The sequence below is a fragment of the Nomascus leucogenys genome, chromosome 6 (genome assembly GCF_006542625.1).
Source record: "Nomascus leucogenys isolate Asia chromosome 6, Asia_NLE_v1, whole genome shotgun sequence".
NCBI lineage: Eukaryota > Metazoa > Chordata > Mammalia > Primates > Hylobatidae > Nomascus > Nomascus leucogenys.
Window position 1 is genome coordinate 13,686,366 of NC_044386.1, and position 16,487 is coordinate 13,702,852.

Genomic DNA, 16,487 nt, shown 5'->3' on the forward strand with positions numbered 1-16,487 from the left:
GGTGAAAGGGTCCCCAGGGCCCTCTCTAGGGGACAGGAGACCTCCAGACTAAGCTGGTGGAGGATGGGCTCAACCTCCAAGAGAGAAGAGCAGCCCGGATCAGGGGGCATTAACATTAATTTTCCCAGGACTTTTCTGCAAATGGGTATTGGATGGAAATATTTGTTATTCTCAATCAGATGAGTTTCTCCTATTTTAGTGAGACCAAAGAAAGACAATTTTAATTCTGTCCAAGCTGACTTTTTTGAATGCTCTGGAAATGTTGGAATTCCACATCAAAGTATGTAACTGTTTTAAACTGATGACTAACCCAATATGTGAAAATATATACAAGCATGAATAAAGGGATGACTAATTCCAGAATTAGCAATAATTTTCTCTTAAATAGCAAATTCCCAAAGCTGTATGATTCTGTTTGCAAGAATGTTTTTCACACTGCTTAATAAGACCAGTTAATGTGTAAAACAAAGAAAAAATATATATATATCATATGTATTTTCATGGATCTGAAACTTTAACTGTCTATAGGGTTGCTTGTCATAGTTGAACATTATTTAATTAACTTATTGACTATATGTGGGTATACTTTTCTCTATAGCCATTCACTTTTTTAAAGTTTTAATTATTTAATTGACAAATTAGCTATTCATTTTCCTTCAAATCCTATTTTTATCACAATGTCCATTTTACAGCTACACACAAAATTTAGTGGGTCCAAATTGTTCAATCACTTCTATGTTATTTGTTCAGAATAGTGGATCTTTGCTTAATTCACTTTTGTTTTAATCCCATCATATTCCTTTAGGCCAAGAAAATGAAAGCTCATTTGGATTATATTTATGCTTAATATCAACATGGTTTATAAGTGGACAAAAAACACTCACTCACGTATTCAGCCACCTATGGTCTGGAGTGGTCTGTAGAACAGCCCGAAGTGTACACCATGTCTCTGCACTTGAAGCTCATGGAATGTGTTGGAGGAGACTCGAGCTCCATGTGGGAACAGTGTGGACCAAGAGCCAGCATGGAGGAGGGCTGTGTGAGCAGACTGCTGTAGAATGCTAAAGTTATAATCCTAGCTGGTGTCTCGTTCTGTTTAAAAAAATCAAATTTCTGTATTTAATTGACATATTGATCCTTATAGTCAGTACCATCAGGTCTTAGATTGTTAAGTCATTTTGCTGCCACCAGACTAGTGACAGTCACTCACTTATTTGTAATGATTCTTGGGAAGTTTAGTCGAGAGAATATCCTTGAATAAAGAAGGACATGTTTTAAGTATTTTCATCATAGTCTAGATGGGTTGTTAAACCCATTTCCACATGAGTATAAACTTAAAACAGAAACATGAAGGTGTCAGCAATCATGATTTTGTTTTGCTTGTTCACAAGTTTGAAAAGGTGCATGAGGCACCAATCAGTGACACTGGAATGCTTTAAGGATGGTTTGTGACTTTACCCCATTGTGCCTTATTTGTCAACAAACTTACTGGGCCAAACACAAATGGCTGAGACACTCCTGGCCCCATTTCTTGTCATCCTTGCCATCCCCAAAGACAGACTCTGGGAAACAACTTGGGAACTGCTTCAAGTAGATGTCAGGTCATGGCTTCGTCCGCTGCCCAGCATGTACCTGGACTTCCTTTGGGTGCTGGCTTTTCTGCTGGACTAAGAGATTCATGGAAAGAACCCCAGGGCAAGGTGAGGAGAAGCAGCTGGTACAGACTGATGACGAAGGAGAGGACCAGAAAAGCTGCTTGGGTGTGGTGGAAGTTTCAGTGTAATGTGATTCCTAGTAGGCACATCTGTGACTCCCTTAAATAAAAAGAGGCAGAGATGAGGGGATGCCTGGTGAAAATGGTGTTTGTTGTAACATGTTGGTATCATTGTGGGTAAGTAGAACAGACAAATATTTACATCTCTTATGAAAAGCTACCTTTAGCCATAGATAAACATTAAAAGAAGACTCAGCCCTGGAGTATATTTGATCTATGGTTAACTCATCTATCAGCAAATGGTTAAGTAAGTAAAATTAATTTTTCCATTTGGTGTGTATTTCACAGGGTAACAATGAAGTGCTCCAATCTGCTTGTGAGACCAGTTAGATTAGTAGTACATTTGGGACCATTCCTCCTGTATGTCTTTACAAGCAAATTGAAATGATGTGCTCTTCTTTGTACTATACAGAAGGACACACCACAGATCCTTTTTAAAGCAGGTAATAAAGTAGCTTTTTCCTTTTGAAACATCATTGTCAAACAGTGCTTTTTAAACTATTCTTGGTAAAGAATGAGCTTTAAAAATTCTAATCCTTTGCAGGTTGGTAGTTTTATAAATACAATAAAAATATAGCACCAAGATCAGATTGCTATAAAAGTTTCTAAACACTTTCAATTTCTGTACTTAATCTTGCAGTATGGTAATAAAGACTTCCACACTTTAGTAGCACTAAAATACGAGTTTCAGGCAAGATTCAGCAGATTCTGTTACTTGGTGGCTGAGATTTTGCCTAGAGCAGGAGGGCAGTGATTTTGGGTTTTTGCTATTACTGTTCCAACTAGGGCCACCATGTGGGCTTCTGCACACGCATCTTGCTTAGTGGACCTTGACTGACGAGGTGAATGAAGCTGAGATCTCTCCAGGCCATGGAGGGCTTGAGGTATCAACTGCCCCAAGGGAAGAATTGTCTTTTTCTACCAATAAAGCTCAGCCTACTGGCCAAGCCCTGCACCAGTAGGGATGCCTTTTCCTGATTTGCATAAAGGGCTGTATTGGCAGGAGGTCCCTGGATCAGCCAGATAGTCCCACTGCCAAGGTGCACATTGCAGGAAGAGGATACTGTTTTGAGAAGACATTCATGGATTTCTCCAGTCCCTCAGAAAAAATCGGCAAGAACCTGCCTGAGTTCACAGTTCTTTGTGCTTAAGAAAAAGCATCACATTTTATTTCTTTACTGGATTTCAAGTTCCTTGTGGGAACGGATGTGGGTATCATATCATTATGACCAGAACATTGCTCATATAAATGTCAGAGGAATTCCAAATTGCAAGTTTGATAATGAGAGCCAAGCTCAGCTGTTATTTCTCAAAGAGGCAAAGAATCTAACTGTGATTATGCTCCCCGGAAATTTCTTTTTATTGATCCAGGAATTGAAGAGAGCAAGTTTTTAGATGTAGTCAGGGGACAGAAGCATATGCTGACATATTCATCAAGTCAGGGTGGCCTATAGAATGGACACGAGTCAAACCAAGTTTTGCTAACAATGTATCCCTAGTGAGGTTAAAATTAACCAGGGCCATCAAGTTCACCTAGAAGCAGGTTGTTGGACTGATATGCCTGTGAAAGAATGTTATTTAGTGGGATCACAGATCCTAAGAATGGAGAACCTTGAGATGTTGTGGGGCCTGGGCGCAGTGGCTCACACTTGTAATTCCAGCACTTCGGGAGGCCGAGGCAGGCGGATCACTTGAGGTCTGAGGTGTTTGAAACCAGCCTGGCCAACATGGTGAAACCTCATCTCTACTAAAAATACAAAAAATTAGCTGGGCATGGTGGCAGGTGCCTGTAATCACAGCTACTTGGGAGGCTGAGGCAGGAGAATTGCTTGACCCCGGAGGTGGAGGTTGCAGTGAGATGAGATTGCGCCGCTGCACAACAGAGTGAGACTCCGTCTCAATTGAAAAAAAAAAAAAAAAAGATGTCCTGGGAATACACACACCATGTTCCACTGCCTATGGAAGAGGCCTCACCCTGACCTGCCAGCTGCCCTTCCTGGGCTCAGTGGAGCCTCCATGCAGGTTCCAGGTTGGAGGTGCAATGTACAGTTGAGCTGATGTGGCAAACAGGAAGCAAGAGCAGAGGCATGGGTGTCCTGGATCAGCAGAGCCATGGCAGGAGTCCATTCAAATAATTATCAAATTGGAAACACAGGCACGTGGCCAACATGCACAACTGAAACCAGAAAAAAGTGAGGGCCCTAGAGGCTTACCACTAACACAGAGGAAAGTCCCTTTGTTCTTAAACAGCAGGAGGCATCGGATGGTTTCTTCTCCACCAAACTGTATTAACCTGGACACATCCAGGTTGTTGGTTTCCTAACAGTTTTGACACTCTCTGAAAGACGAACAGCTTGCTTGGCATTTGCAGGCCTCAAGTATGGTGTCGCTGAAGAGGAGGCCCAGGTTAAATGTCTGCACTAAGAAGAGCTTTGAGCAAATTCATGAATTCCAATTCTGTGTATATTTTTATTGTGAATGACAAATGTTTATGAGCTGAAGTTTGTTTTATTAATTAGTCCGGACATGGTGGCTCATGCCTGTAATCCCAACACTTTGGGAGGCCGAGGTGGCTGGATCACCTGAGGTCAGGAGATCGAGACAAGCCTGGCCAACATGGTGAAACTATGTCTCTACTAAAAATACAAAAATTAGCTAGGCCTGGTGTGTGGCGAGTGCCTGTAATCCCAGCTACTTGGAAGGCTGAGGCAGGAGAATCACTTGATCCTGGGAGGCAGAGGTTGCAGTGAGCCAAGATCGTGCCACTGCACTCCAGCCTGGGTTACAGGAATGAAACTCTGCCTCAAAAAAAAAAAAAAAAATACACACACACACACACACACACACACACACACACACACACACAATATAATTAGTAGGAAATATTGCCTAAGCCTAAGTCTATCTTGTTAGAAATGCAAGAAATTTAGCTAGTGCATTTCTGTAGTCCCAGCTACTCACGAGGCTGAGGCAAGAGAATTGCTTGAACCCAGGAGGCAGAGGTTGCAGTGAGCTGAGATTGTGCCACTGCACTCCAGCCTGGGCAACAGAGTGAGACTCCATCTAAAAAAAAAAAAAAAAAGCAAGAAATAACTTCTAATATTCTTTGGGTTCTGTTCAAGCACTTTAGGTTGTGAGGGTAGAAAACCTCCTGAGTTGGATAGGGAGAATCCCACACACCGCCAGGGCAGGAAGTATAGCCAGTCCTCACTGGAAGTTGCCTGAAACCTGTAAAGTCAAGAATTAAGGTTACCAGCTGCATTTCTGCTGGTCCATGAGGTCTCACATCTCAAGATTGCTATGCCTTATGCTGTACATTTCTCTCCTTCTTCCTCACTTTGTCTTTTTTTACCTCTGTCCCCACTCCTCATCCCTAGAATGTGAAGTTGCTCCTACTACTGAACAGAACTGCACCTTAGTTCACTAGTTCAGATTCCTGAGAAGGAAAATCTGATTGGTTAAGATTCTATGGCACTATGGCCCTTGAACTACCTGCCCATCTCTAGATAATCATCTGTAGTCACAGTGTGGGGAAAGGGAGCCCCCAGAGCAGAACCAGTTTCTGGAAAATGCCCGAGCAGGACCACATCTGAAACCATATCTAATACATGTTAGGCTTCTTACCTTTCCCCTTTCATGATGGCAGATGAAGCCTGTTCAGATCAGTGCATAACTAAAATTGGCAGTTATCCAACTAGAATCGTCACTCATAAAAATCTTAATCAGTTAATTTGAGAGGAACAAAGACAACTGCTTTGTGACACAAATCTTAGGGTAGCAGTCATGCAAGGTTGCTCGTATGAAGTAGTAGAAGATAGAACAAAAAGTTACAGATGCCCAGAATAATTCCCTTCATGGGCAGGTTTGTTGTTTTTGGTTTGTTTAAATAGCTGAAAACATACTCGTTCCTGTGCTGTTTTTAAAATTCAGAAAAAAAGCTCTGTGAGCATTACTCCAGTATTTTGATGGAAATGGTTGACAGTTTCTTTTGTCCTCTAAACCTGAAACTAGGTACGCTTTCAGCCCCACTTTTAGCAGCAGCTGGTTAGCTGTATTTGCAAAGCATTCTGGCTCCAGTACCTGAACTTAATGGTGCAGACGCTGGATCTGTCATTGTTAGCTTCCTTCGAGTTCCATGATGACTTCCTTAATTTGTTGTTCTCTTTGTGCCATGAGTAGTAAATTCTTACCGGCAGTGAGAAATTAGCTCCTCCGCTCTTAAGCATAAGCACGAAGGTCAAATCTCATGGTCTGAAGCTACATGCACAGAATTCCCAGCAGCTCTATCATGGCTAGTTTTATGTTTACTGTAATGAAATATTTCCCCCCAATCCTATTATGACTTCTACAGGATATTATATTTGTTAAGGTATATCCTGGGGCCAGGGAACAGAACAGAGTGCCCAGACCCTTAAAAAGGTAAACCTGGTGGCTGTTCTTATTAGTCAGAGTTGCATTTGTGGCTTTCTAGACATTGAAGTAAATAGAAAGAAATCTTTGTGGAGCTTCATAGTGAATATCAGAAAAGGTAGTTTGGTATTATAAATGGATAATGCCACAAAATATATTTCTGGATCAATGTGTGTTGGAGACATTAAATCTATCTACATTCCAAAGGTTAACAATGGAACTAAACTAAGCCAAGGGGAGAGTTCTAGTTTTTTTGTTTTGCTTTGTTTTAAAAATAAATACAGAAAAGAGAAATATTTCTTACAAGCTAATGATCAGCAACACCTAGTGGAACGAGTAATCGTGTTGAACAATGCTATGGAAAGACAGTATCAAAAGCAGACGGACTTGCAGTTTCATTCTAATAACTTCAGTCTCCACATTAAAGAACTGTGGGAAGGAGCAAGTACCTTATAGGACAGATACTGTTGGTGCTGTACCCATAGTTACTCTAGCTCAGGAAAAAGGAAGTAAATAAATATGGTGAAGTAATTTCAAATGGTTCCAAAGCCATTTCCTTACCTTACTCCTAAACTATTTGTAGATAACGGGACTTTCAAAGTCAGTTATTGTGTTAAACAAGGGGCAGCGATGAACAATTGTAACCAGACATTTTCAGATGGATGAAACAAATCAGGCATTTTCTTTTTTTTTTTTTTTTTGAGACGGAGTCTCGCTCTGTCGCCCAGGCTGGAGTGCAGTGGTGCAATCTCGGCTCACTGCAAGCTCCGCCTCCTGGGTTCACGCCATTCTCCTGCCTCAGCCTCTCCGAGTAGCTGGGACTACAGGCGCCCGCCACCACGCCTGGCTAATTTTTTGTATTTTTAGTAGAGACGGGGTTTCACTGTGGTCTCAATCTCCTGACCTCGTGATCCGCCCGCCTTGGCCTCCCAAAGTGCTGGGATTACAAGCGTGAGCCACCGCGCCCGGCCTAGGCATTTTCAAATATGAACTGGAAAGGGACCTTTCCACATAATGCACTTAAAGAGGTTTATAAAGTCCCAGAATGTAAGCAAAGACACATAATGATGAGGGACAACCTCTTAAAAATTCTAACAAAGTGTTCACTGTTTCCCACAGTTCCTCTGTGTAAGCTGATGGTCCTACGGAGGTACGTAGTTAGATTAATCTGATCTTTGGTATCATGGTATCCCAACAGGGACCAGGAGGATCATCATCATCTATGTGGCAGACTAAAAGGCTGTTAAATATTTGTATATAGAGAGAATTAAGTATCATAGTAAATTACAAACTTTGTGATTAATGAGTGACCCTCTGATAGCTACTTTATGGGAGCATCCTAAACATTTCTCAGCATTCATCTCATCACACTTCTGTTCATTCTGTGTAACTGCAGCCAATCTCATATTCCACAGTCCTTTACAACAATTCTTTGGTTTTGAGCGTTATTGTAGTGGAGGTAGAATTTTATGAGTATTTTGTCAAGATCGAGCCAGGGAACTTCCATATTATTGTTTCAAGAGAATTGACTTCCAAAGCGACTTTTCAAGAGACCCAGAAGGGTCATGCCTTAGTAGTAGAGCTAAACTATCCCAGAACAGAGGCTACTTCAAACCTACCCTAAACACGTTTAAAAAGAAGCCATGAAAGGATCAAACAAATCTGATTTTCCAGTAACTTAACTGTCTTCTCTAACAAAGCCATTCTTTAAGGGAACATGGCAAAGTTCAGATACTTAATGTTCACCAGCCAATAAAAAATTACTAGACATGCCAAGAAGCAGGAAAATGTGACCCATAACCAAGAGTTTAAAAAAAAAAAAAAAAGCAGTCAATAGGAAAAGACCCAACAATGGCAGACAATGGAATTAGTAGGCAAGGACTTTGAAATGGCTATTACATATATGCTTGATGTGTTTAAATATTGTTAAAATATAATCAGGAGAGATAGTGAAGATATTTAAAAACCAAATGGAAATTCTAGAGGTGAAAAATACAATATCTGAAATGAAAAATACATTGGATGGGATTAACCGCGTCTTCTTTATGGAAAAAAAAGATCAATGAACTTCAAGTTGCAGCAATAGAAACTATTCAAACTGAAACAGAAAAGCAATGGGAAAAAATGGGGCCTTAGTGACTTGGGGGAAATTATTCGTGTAATTGCAGTCCCAGTAAAGTGTTTGTTTGGCCGGGGATTCGGGGGCAGGAAGGAGGCCGGGTGCCGTGGCTCATGCCTGTAATCCCAACACTTTGGGAGGCTGAGGTGGGAGTATACCTTGAGCTCAGGAGTTTGAGACTAGCTTGGGTAACATACCGGGACCTCATCTCTACTGAAAAAAAAAAAAAAAAAATAGCTGAGCATAACGGCACACGCCTGTAGTCCCAGCTCCTTGGGAGGCTGAGGCAGGAGGAATACTTGAGCCCTGGAGTTCGAGGCTGCAGTGAGCCATGATTGCATCACTGCACTCCAGTCTACATGACAGGGTGAGACCCTGTCCAAAAACAAAAACAAAACACAAAAACATTGAAGAAATAATGGCTGAAAAAATTTCAAATTTGATAAAAACTATGGTGAATACACAGATCCAAGAACCTTCATAAAACCCAAGTAGGATAAACACACAAAAAGATCACATTGAACCACATCGTACTCAAATCGCTGAGAAACAGTGATAAAATCTTAAAATCAGCCAGAGGAAAAAAGGCATACGAGATACAGAAGAACAAAGATAAGAATGAGACAGATTTCTTTTTAGAAATGATGCAAATCAGAAGATAATGGTATGACACCTTTACTGAATAAAACATTTTTTGGGGTTAATGTAGAATTCCACATCTAGGAAAACATCCTTTAAAATTTTTACCCTAGGCTGGGCATGGTGGTGGCTGAGGCAGGAGGATCACTTAAGCCTGGAAGTTCAAGGTTATGATTGTGCCTGTGAACAGCCATTGCATTTCAGCCTGGGCAACATAGTGAGACCCCATCTCTTAAAATAAAATTTCACCTTAAGATAAAATAAAGGCTTTTAGGCTGGGTGTGGTGGCTCATGCTTGTAATCCTAGCACTTTGGGAGTCCGAGGCAGGCAGATCACCTGAGGTCATGAGTTCGAGACCAGCCTGGCCAGCATGGCCAAACCCCATCTCTACTAAAAATACAAAAATTTGCCAGGCCTGGTGGTGCATGGCTGTACTCACAGCTGCTCAGGAGGCTGAGGCAGGAGAATCGCTTGAACCCAGGAGGTGGAGGTTGCAGTAAGCCGAGATCACACCACTGCACTCCAGTTTGGGCAACAGAGTGGAACTCCGTCTCAAAATAATAATAATAAATAAATTTTAAAAAAGACTTTTAGCCGGGCGCGGTGGCTCAAGCCTGTAATCCCAGCACTTTGGGAGGCCGAGGCGGGCGGATCACGAGGTCAGGAGATCGAGACCATCCTGGCTAACAAGGTGAAACCCCGTCTCTACTAAAAATACAAAAAATTAGCTGGGCGTGTTGTCGGGCGCCTGTAGTCCCAGCTACTCGGGAGGCTGAGGCAGGAGAATGGTGTGAACCCGGGAGGCGGAGCTTGCAGTGAGCCGAGATCGTGCCACTGCACTCCAGCCTGGGGGACAGAGAAAGACTCCGTCTCAAAAAATAAAATAAAATAAATAAAAAATAAAAAAGACTTTTAAAGACAAAAGCTGAGAGACTTTGTTACCACCAGATCTGCACTATATGTAAGATTAAGGGAAGTTCTTTAGGCAGAAGAAAAATAAAACCAGATGGAAACTTAGATCTGTGCAAAAGGATGGAGAGCATAAGGAATGCTAAGTATAAATGTATTTCATTCTTATTTAAAAATGTATTTTAAAAGTAATTGACTGGCTAGGTGTGGCTCATGCCTGTAACCCCAGTACTTTGGGAGGCCAAGGTGGGCAGATCACCTGAGGTCAGGAGTTCAAGACCAGCCTGGCCAACATGCTGAAACCCTGTCTCTACCAAAAATACAAAAATTAGCCGGGTGTGATGGCACATGCCTGTAATCCCAGCTGCTAGGGAGGCTGAAGCAGGAGAATGGCTTGAACCCGGGAAGCAGAGGTTGCAGTGAGCCAAGATCATGCCATTGCACTCCAGCCTGGGCGACAGAGCAAGACTCCATCTCAAAAAAAAAAAAAAAAGTAATTGACTATATAAAGCAAAATTAACAAATGCATAGTGGGGTTCATTACTTATGCTGAAATAAAATATGGGATAACAATAGCACAAAAGATGAGACCAAGCGTGGTGGCTCACGCCTGTAATCCCAGCACTTTGGGAGGCTGAGATGGGCGGATCATGAGGTCAAGAGATAGAGACCATCCTGGCCAACATGGTGAAACCCTATCTGTATTAAAAATACAAAAATTAGCTGGGCATGGTAGTATGTGCCTGTAGTCCCAGCTACTCAGGAGGCTGAAGCAGAATTGCTTGAACTTGGGAGGTGGAGGTTGCAGTGAGCTGAGAGCCGAGATCACGCCACTGCACTCCAGCCTGGCAATGCAGTGAGACTTCATCTAAAAAAAAAAAAAAAAAAAAGAAAAGATGAATAGGGAAAATGTAAGTCTACTGTTATAAAATTATAACATTTAAATATTATTATTTAAAGTAGGCTTGGTAAGTTAGGGATATGTATTATAAACATTGGCACAACCACTGAAAACTAAAATGTAGATGTATAGCTAACCAATAGCAGGAAATAAGGGAAAAAATGAACAAAGAACAGATGAGGTGAATAGAGAACAAATAGCAAAATGGTAGATCTAATCTCAACCATATCGTTAAGTGTAAATTATATAAATCCTCCAATTAAAATGAATGAATTTGATCTAGCTGACCAGCGAGAATTTTATAACGTATTGTGAAGTGAAAAAAGCAATATGCAGAGTTATGTATAGGGTATGATTCCATTTTGATTCAATGTTTAGAAAGCAACAACTAAAACTTCACCATACCTATATATCTCTGTATGTGTGTACATATATATATATACATTTGTACATATATACATACACAATAGCTTGAGAATGGAGAAAGTGTAGAAGGAGAAACATTGGACTGCTAGCATTAGCTATGGGTGGGGGGATAGGGAGGGGAAGGAAAAAATAAAGGAGACTGGCAAAATGGAAACATGCATGAGAAAATATTACCCAAAAGTGTTAACTATAATATCTCTGTGACAATATGGCTAATACTAAAAATGAGTTCAGAACATAGACCAGGAGCAGAACCTGACATGAGCATGTGAAAACATTGAATTGACTTAGGATGGGGTTGTGGCTAATTTTAGTCTTAGATTCTAGAACTTCAATATAGTTTCAATAATATTATATTTTATTAAAATTAAAACTAAAAATATGAGGTTTGAAGATACAGAAAATTATGACCCAAATTCCTTTTATGTAGTGTTTTATAGTGTTGTTTGAATCTCTTAGTTTTCTGGACAGAAGGCAGACTCTTTGTGTAATAATTCTCCTAAGACAGTGTTTCTGGCCTGTTAAAAATGCTTTAGCATTTTAGCTGCTATTGGCACACAACACTGGCTCCTATAAGTGGTCATTAAACATGGCGAGATACTCCACTAGAAGTGAGAAATGAATTGGTCAGGGCTCTTTGGTTGCAAGCAGCAGGAACTGACTTCGACTGACTGAAAAAAAAAAAAAGAAAAAAAAGGAAATTATTGGGAAGATGAATTCAGGCAACTCCAGCGGGGAAACGGCAACTCCAGCGGGGAAGCAGCAACTCCAGGAATGGCCTATTGCTGGAGAATTCTGGGCAGGTTGCTGCCACTGGCATGAATGAATTCCAGTCTTCCAAATTTACAATGGCTCAGATGTCAAAGCTCTGGAAGAGGGCACTGGACTCATCACATATTCATTCTGTAGATAGACCAGGACCTACTGGGAGGTGCTCAGGACCCCTGAGGGATTCAGTAGCAGGAGGGCTGCTACCTGTAAGTACAGTCCCACCAAGATTGCAGAGGGGGAAAGTTTTCTTGCGCGTCTGTGTGAAGAGACCAAACAGGCTTTGTGTGAGCAACAAGAAAGGAGGGCTATTGCTAAGTGGCACTGATGCTCTACTGGAGTACAACTAACAGCTGACTTATCATAATAGGCAACATGGCTGTTTATTTCACCTGGGTGCAGGCGGGCTGAGTCCGAAAAGAGTCAGTGAAGGGAGATAGGGGTGGGGCCGTTTTATAGGATTTGGGCAAGTAAAGGAAAATTACAGTCAAAGGGGGGTTGTTCTCTGGCGGGCAGAGTGGGGGTCACAAGGTGCTCAGTAGGGGAGCTTTTGAGCCAGGAGAAGGAATTTCACAAGACAATGTCATCAGTTAAGGCAGGAACAGGCCATTTTCACTTCTTTTGTGGTGGAATGTCATCAGGGCAGGAACCGGCCATCTGGATGTGTACCTGCAGGTCACAGGGGATATGATGGCTTAGCTTGGGCGCAGAGGCCTGATATTCCTGTCTTCTTATATTAATAAGAAAAATAAAATGAAATAGTGGTAAAATGTTGGGACGGCGAAAATTCTGGGGCATGGTAGGGAGAGATAATGGGCGATGTTTCTCAGGGCTGCTTCGAGCAGGATTAGGGGCGGCGTGGGAACCTAGAGTGGGAGAGATTAAGCTGAAGGAAGATTTTGTGGTAAGGGGTGATATTGTGGCACTGTTAGAAGAAACATTTGTCATATAGAATTATTGTTGATGGCCTGGATATGGTTTTGTATGAATTGAAAAACTAAACGGAATAAGAGAAGGAGAAAAACAGGTATTAAAGGTCTAAGAATTGGGAGGACCCAGGACATCTGATTAGAGAGTGCCTAAGGAAGTTCAGCATAGTCCTGTCAGCAAAGATTATTTATTTACTTCAAGAGTTAAGAGTGGCGGTTTGGGGATTGCACCAGGAGATACCAGCTGTGATGGCTTGGGGAAACAGTGTAAACCAGCAGTGTAAACAAGAGCAGGGCATGTATGAGTAGTTGAGAACGGTGAATAGGAGTATGACTAGACAGAAGACAGTAGGGATGACAAGTTTTTTGGGGGCACAGTCTAAGTTAGTCTGGTGTCTGGAATAAGACTGGGGCCTAATAAAAAGAAGCATCTATACAAGAGCTCAAATGGGCTGCACCCTGTAGCATTCTGAGGACAGGTCTGACTTCTGAGAAGGGAAAGTGGTAAAAGTATTGTCCAGTCCTTTTTAAGTTGGTGGCTGAGCTTGGTGAGGTGTGGTTTTTTTTTTTTTTGAGATGGAGTCTCGCTCTGTCGCCCAGGCTGGAGTGCAGTGGCGTGATCTCAGCTCACTGCAAGCTCCGCCTCCCGGGTTCACGCCATTCTCCTGCCTCAGCCTCTCTGAGTAGCTGGGACTACAGGCGCCTGCCACCACGCGTGTTTAGTAGAGACGGGATTTCACCGTGGTCTCAATCTCCTGACCTCGTGATCCACCCGCCTCGGCCTCCCAAAGTGTGGGATTACAAGCGTGAGCCACCGCGCCTGGCCTGGTGAGGTGTGTTTTTAAAAGACCTTTAGTCTGTCACTGAATACTAAGAGCCTGAAAAACATGCTTGGCTGATTTGACTAATAAAGGCTGGTCTGTTATCAGACTGTATAGAGGTGGGAAGGCTAAACTGAAGAATTATGTCTGCCAGAAGGGAAGAAATGACTGCAGTGGCCTTCTGAGACCCTGTAGGAAAGGCCTGTACCTATCCAGTGAAAGTGTCTACCTAGACTAAGAGGTATTTTAGTTATCTGACTCGGGGCATGTTGAGTAAAGCTAATTTGCCAGTCCTGGGTGGGGGCAAATCCTTGAGCTTGATGTGTAGGGAAGGGAGGGGGCCTGAATAATCCATAAGGAGTAGTAGAATAGCAGATGGAACACTGAGAAGTTATTTCTTTGCGGATAGATTTCCCGGATGGAAAGGAAATGAGAGGTTCTAAGAGGCGGGCTAGTGGCTTGTACTATAGCATAGCCTGCCTTTGCTGGTGTGTAGCGATTAGGCCTGGTGGAACGGCCGTCAATAAACTAAGTGTGATCAGAATGAGAAACAGGGAAGAAGGAAATATGGGGAAATGGGGTGAACGTCAGGTGGATCAGAGAGATGCAGTCATGAGGGTCAGGTGTGGTATCTGGAATAACGTGGGAGGCCGGATTGAAGTCCGGGGCAGGAACAATGGTAATTGTGGAGACTTAACAAAGAGTGAGTACAGCTGAAGGAGTGGGAGAGCAGAAAGTATATGCGTCAGGTGTGAGTAAGAAAATAGATTTTGGAAGTTATGAGAACTGTAGAGAGTGAATTGAGCATAGTTTGTGATTTTGAGGGCCTCTAAAAGTATTAAAGCAGTGGCAGCTGCTGCATGCAGACATGAGGGCTAGGCTAAAACAGTAAGGTCAAGTTGTTTGGACAGAAAGGCTACAGGGTGCGGTCCTGGCTCTTGTGTAAGAATTCTGACCGCACTAACCATGCCTAGGAAGGAAAGGAGTTGTTGTTTTGTAAGGGATTGAGGTTTGGGAGATTAATTGAACACGATCAGCAGGGAGAGCACGTGTGTTTTTATGAGAATTATGCTGAGATAGGTAACAGATGAGGAAGAAATTTGGGCTTGACTGAAGTAATGGGGACTGTCTGTGAAGCCTTGCGGCAGTACAGCCCAGGTAATTTGCTGAGCCTGATGGGTGTCAGGGTCAGTCTAAGTGAAAGCAAAGAGAGGCTGGGACGGGGGGTGCAGGGGAATAGTGAATAAAGCACCTTTAAGATCGAGAATGGAATAGTGAGTTGTGGAGGAAAGTATTGAGGACAAAAGAGTGTACGGGTTGGGCACCACAGGATGGATAGGCAAAACAATTTGGTTGATAAGGCGCAGATCCTGAACTAATCTGTAAGACTCGTCCGGTTTTTGGACAGGTAAAATGGGGTAATTGTAAGGAGAGTTATAGGTTTTAGAAGCCCATGCTGTGGAAGGCGAGTGATAACAGGCTTTAATCCTTTTAAAATGTGCTGTGGGATGGGATATTGGCGTTGAGCAGGGGTAAGGGTGATTAGGTTTCAATGGGATGGTAACAGGCCTGTGATCGGTTGCCAGGGAAGGAGTAGAGATGTCCCATACTTGTGGGTTAAGGTGGGGGGATACGAGAGGAAGATGCGAAGGAGGCTTTGGGTTGGGGAGAAGGGTGGCAATGAGATGTGGCTGTAGTCCAGGAATAGTCAGGGCAGCAGATAATTTGGTTAAAATATCTCGGCCTATTAAGGGAACTGGGCAGGTGGGGATAACTAAAAAAGAGTGCATAAAAGAGTGTTGTCCAAGTTGGCACCAGAGTCGGGGAGTTTTCAGGGGTTTAGAAGCCTGGCCGTCAATACCCACAGCAGTTATGGAGGCAAGGGAAACAGGCCCTTGAAAAGAAGGTAATGTGGAGTGGGTAGCCTCCATATTCACTAAGGGGACGGACTTAACCTTCCACTGTGAGAGTTACCCAAAGCTCGGCGTCCGTGATGGTCTACGGGGCTTCCGAGGCAATCGGGCGGCGTCAGTCTTCAGCCGCTAAGCCAAGAAGGAGTCAGTCGGAGAGCAATGGGCCAGAGTTCCAGGGGCTCTGGGAGTGGCTGCCAGGTGAGTTGAACAGTCCGATTTCCAGTGGGGTCCCGCACAGATTGGACACGGCTTAGGAGGAATCCTGGGCTGCAGGCATTCCTTGGCCTCGCGGTCAGATTTCTGGCACTTGTAGCAAGCTCTTGGGGGAGGAGGTTCTGGAGGAACGCCTGGCCGCTGTGGTTCAGGCGTTTGGAAGTTCTTGTGTGCTGGAGATATGGCTGGGGTTTGTCTCACAGTGGATGCAAGGAATTGCAACTTTTTTCTATTATTGTACACCTTGAAGGCGAGGTTAATTAAATCTTATTGTGGGGTTTGAGGGCCGGAATTTAATTTTTGGAGTTTTATTTAATGTCAGGAGCAGATTGGGTAATAAAATGTATTTTGAGAATAAGATGGCCTTTTGACATTTTAGCGTCTAGGGCTGTAAAGTGTCTCAGGGTTGCTGCCAAACGAGTCATGAACTGGGCTGGATTTTTATATTTGATGAAAAAGAGCCTAAACGCTATCTGATTTGGGATAAAGAAAAAGGAGTATTAACCTTGATTATGCCTTTAGCTCTAGCCACCTTTTTAAGAGTAAATTGCTGGGCAGGTGGTGGAGGGCTAATCGCGGGACGAAACTGTAAGCTGGACCAGGTGTGAGGAGGGGAGGTGATAAAAGGATTATAGGGTGGAGGAGCAAAGGGTGAGGAAGAATT

At 42.8% G+C, this 16,487-nt stretch overlaps 1 protein-coding gene across 1 annotated transcript in view; it reads left to right on the forward strand.

The window, feature by feature from the left end:
* Positions 1-2,453, forward strand: part of OTULINL (OTU deubiquitinase with linear linkage specificity like) — a 34,793-nt gene extending 32,340 nt beyond the window's left edge. The window contains exon 9 of the transcript XR_004030404.1: positions 806-2,453. The gene's annotated coding sequence lies outside the window, so the exon portion shown is untranslated. The remainder of the gene's footprint in view (positions 1-805) is intronic.
* The last annotated feature ends 14,034 nt before the right edge of the window (positions 2,454-16,487 follow it).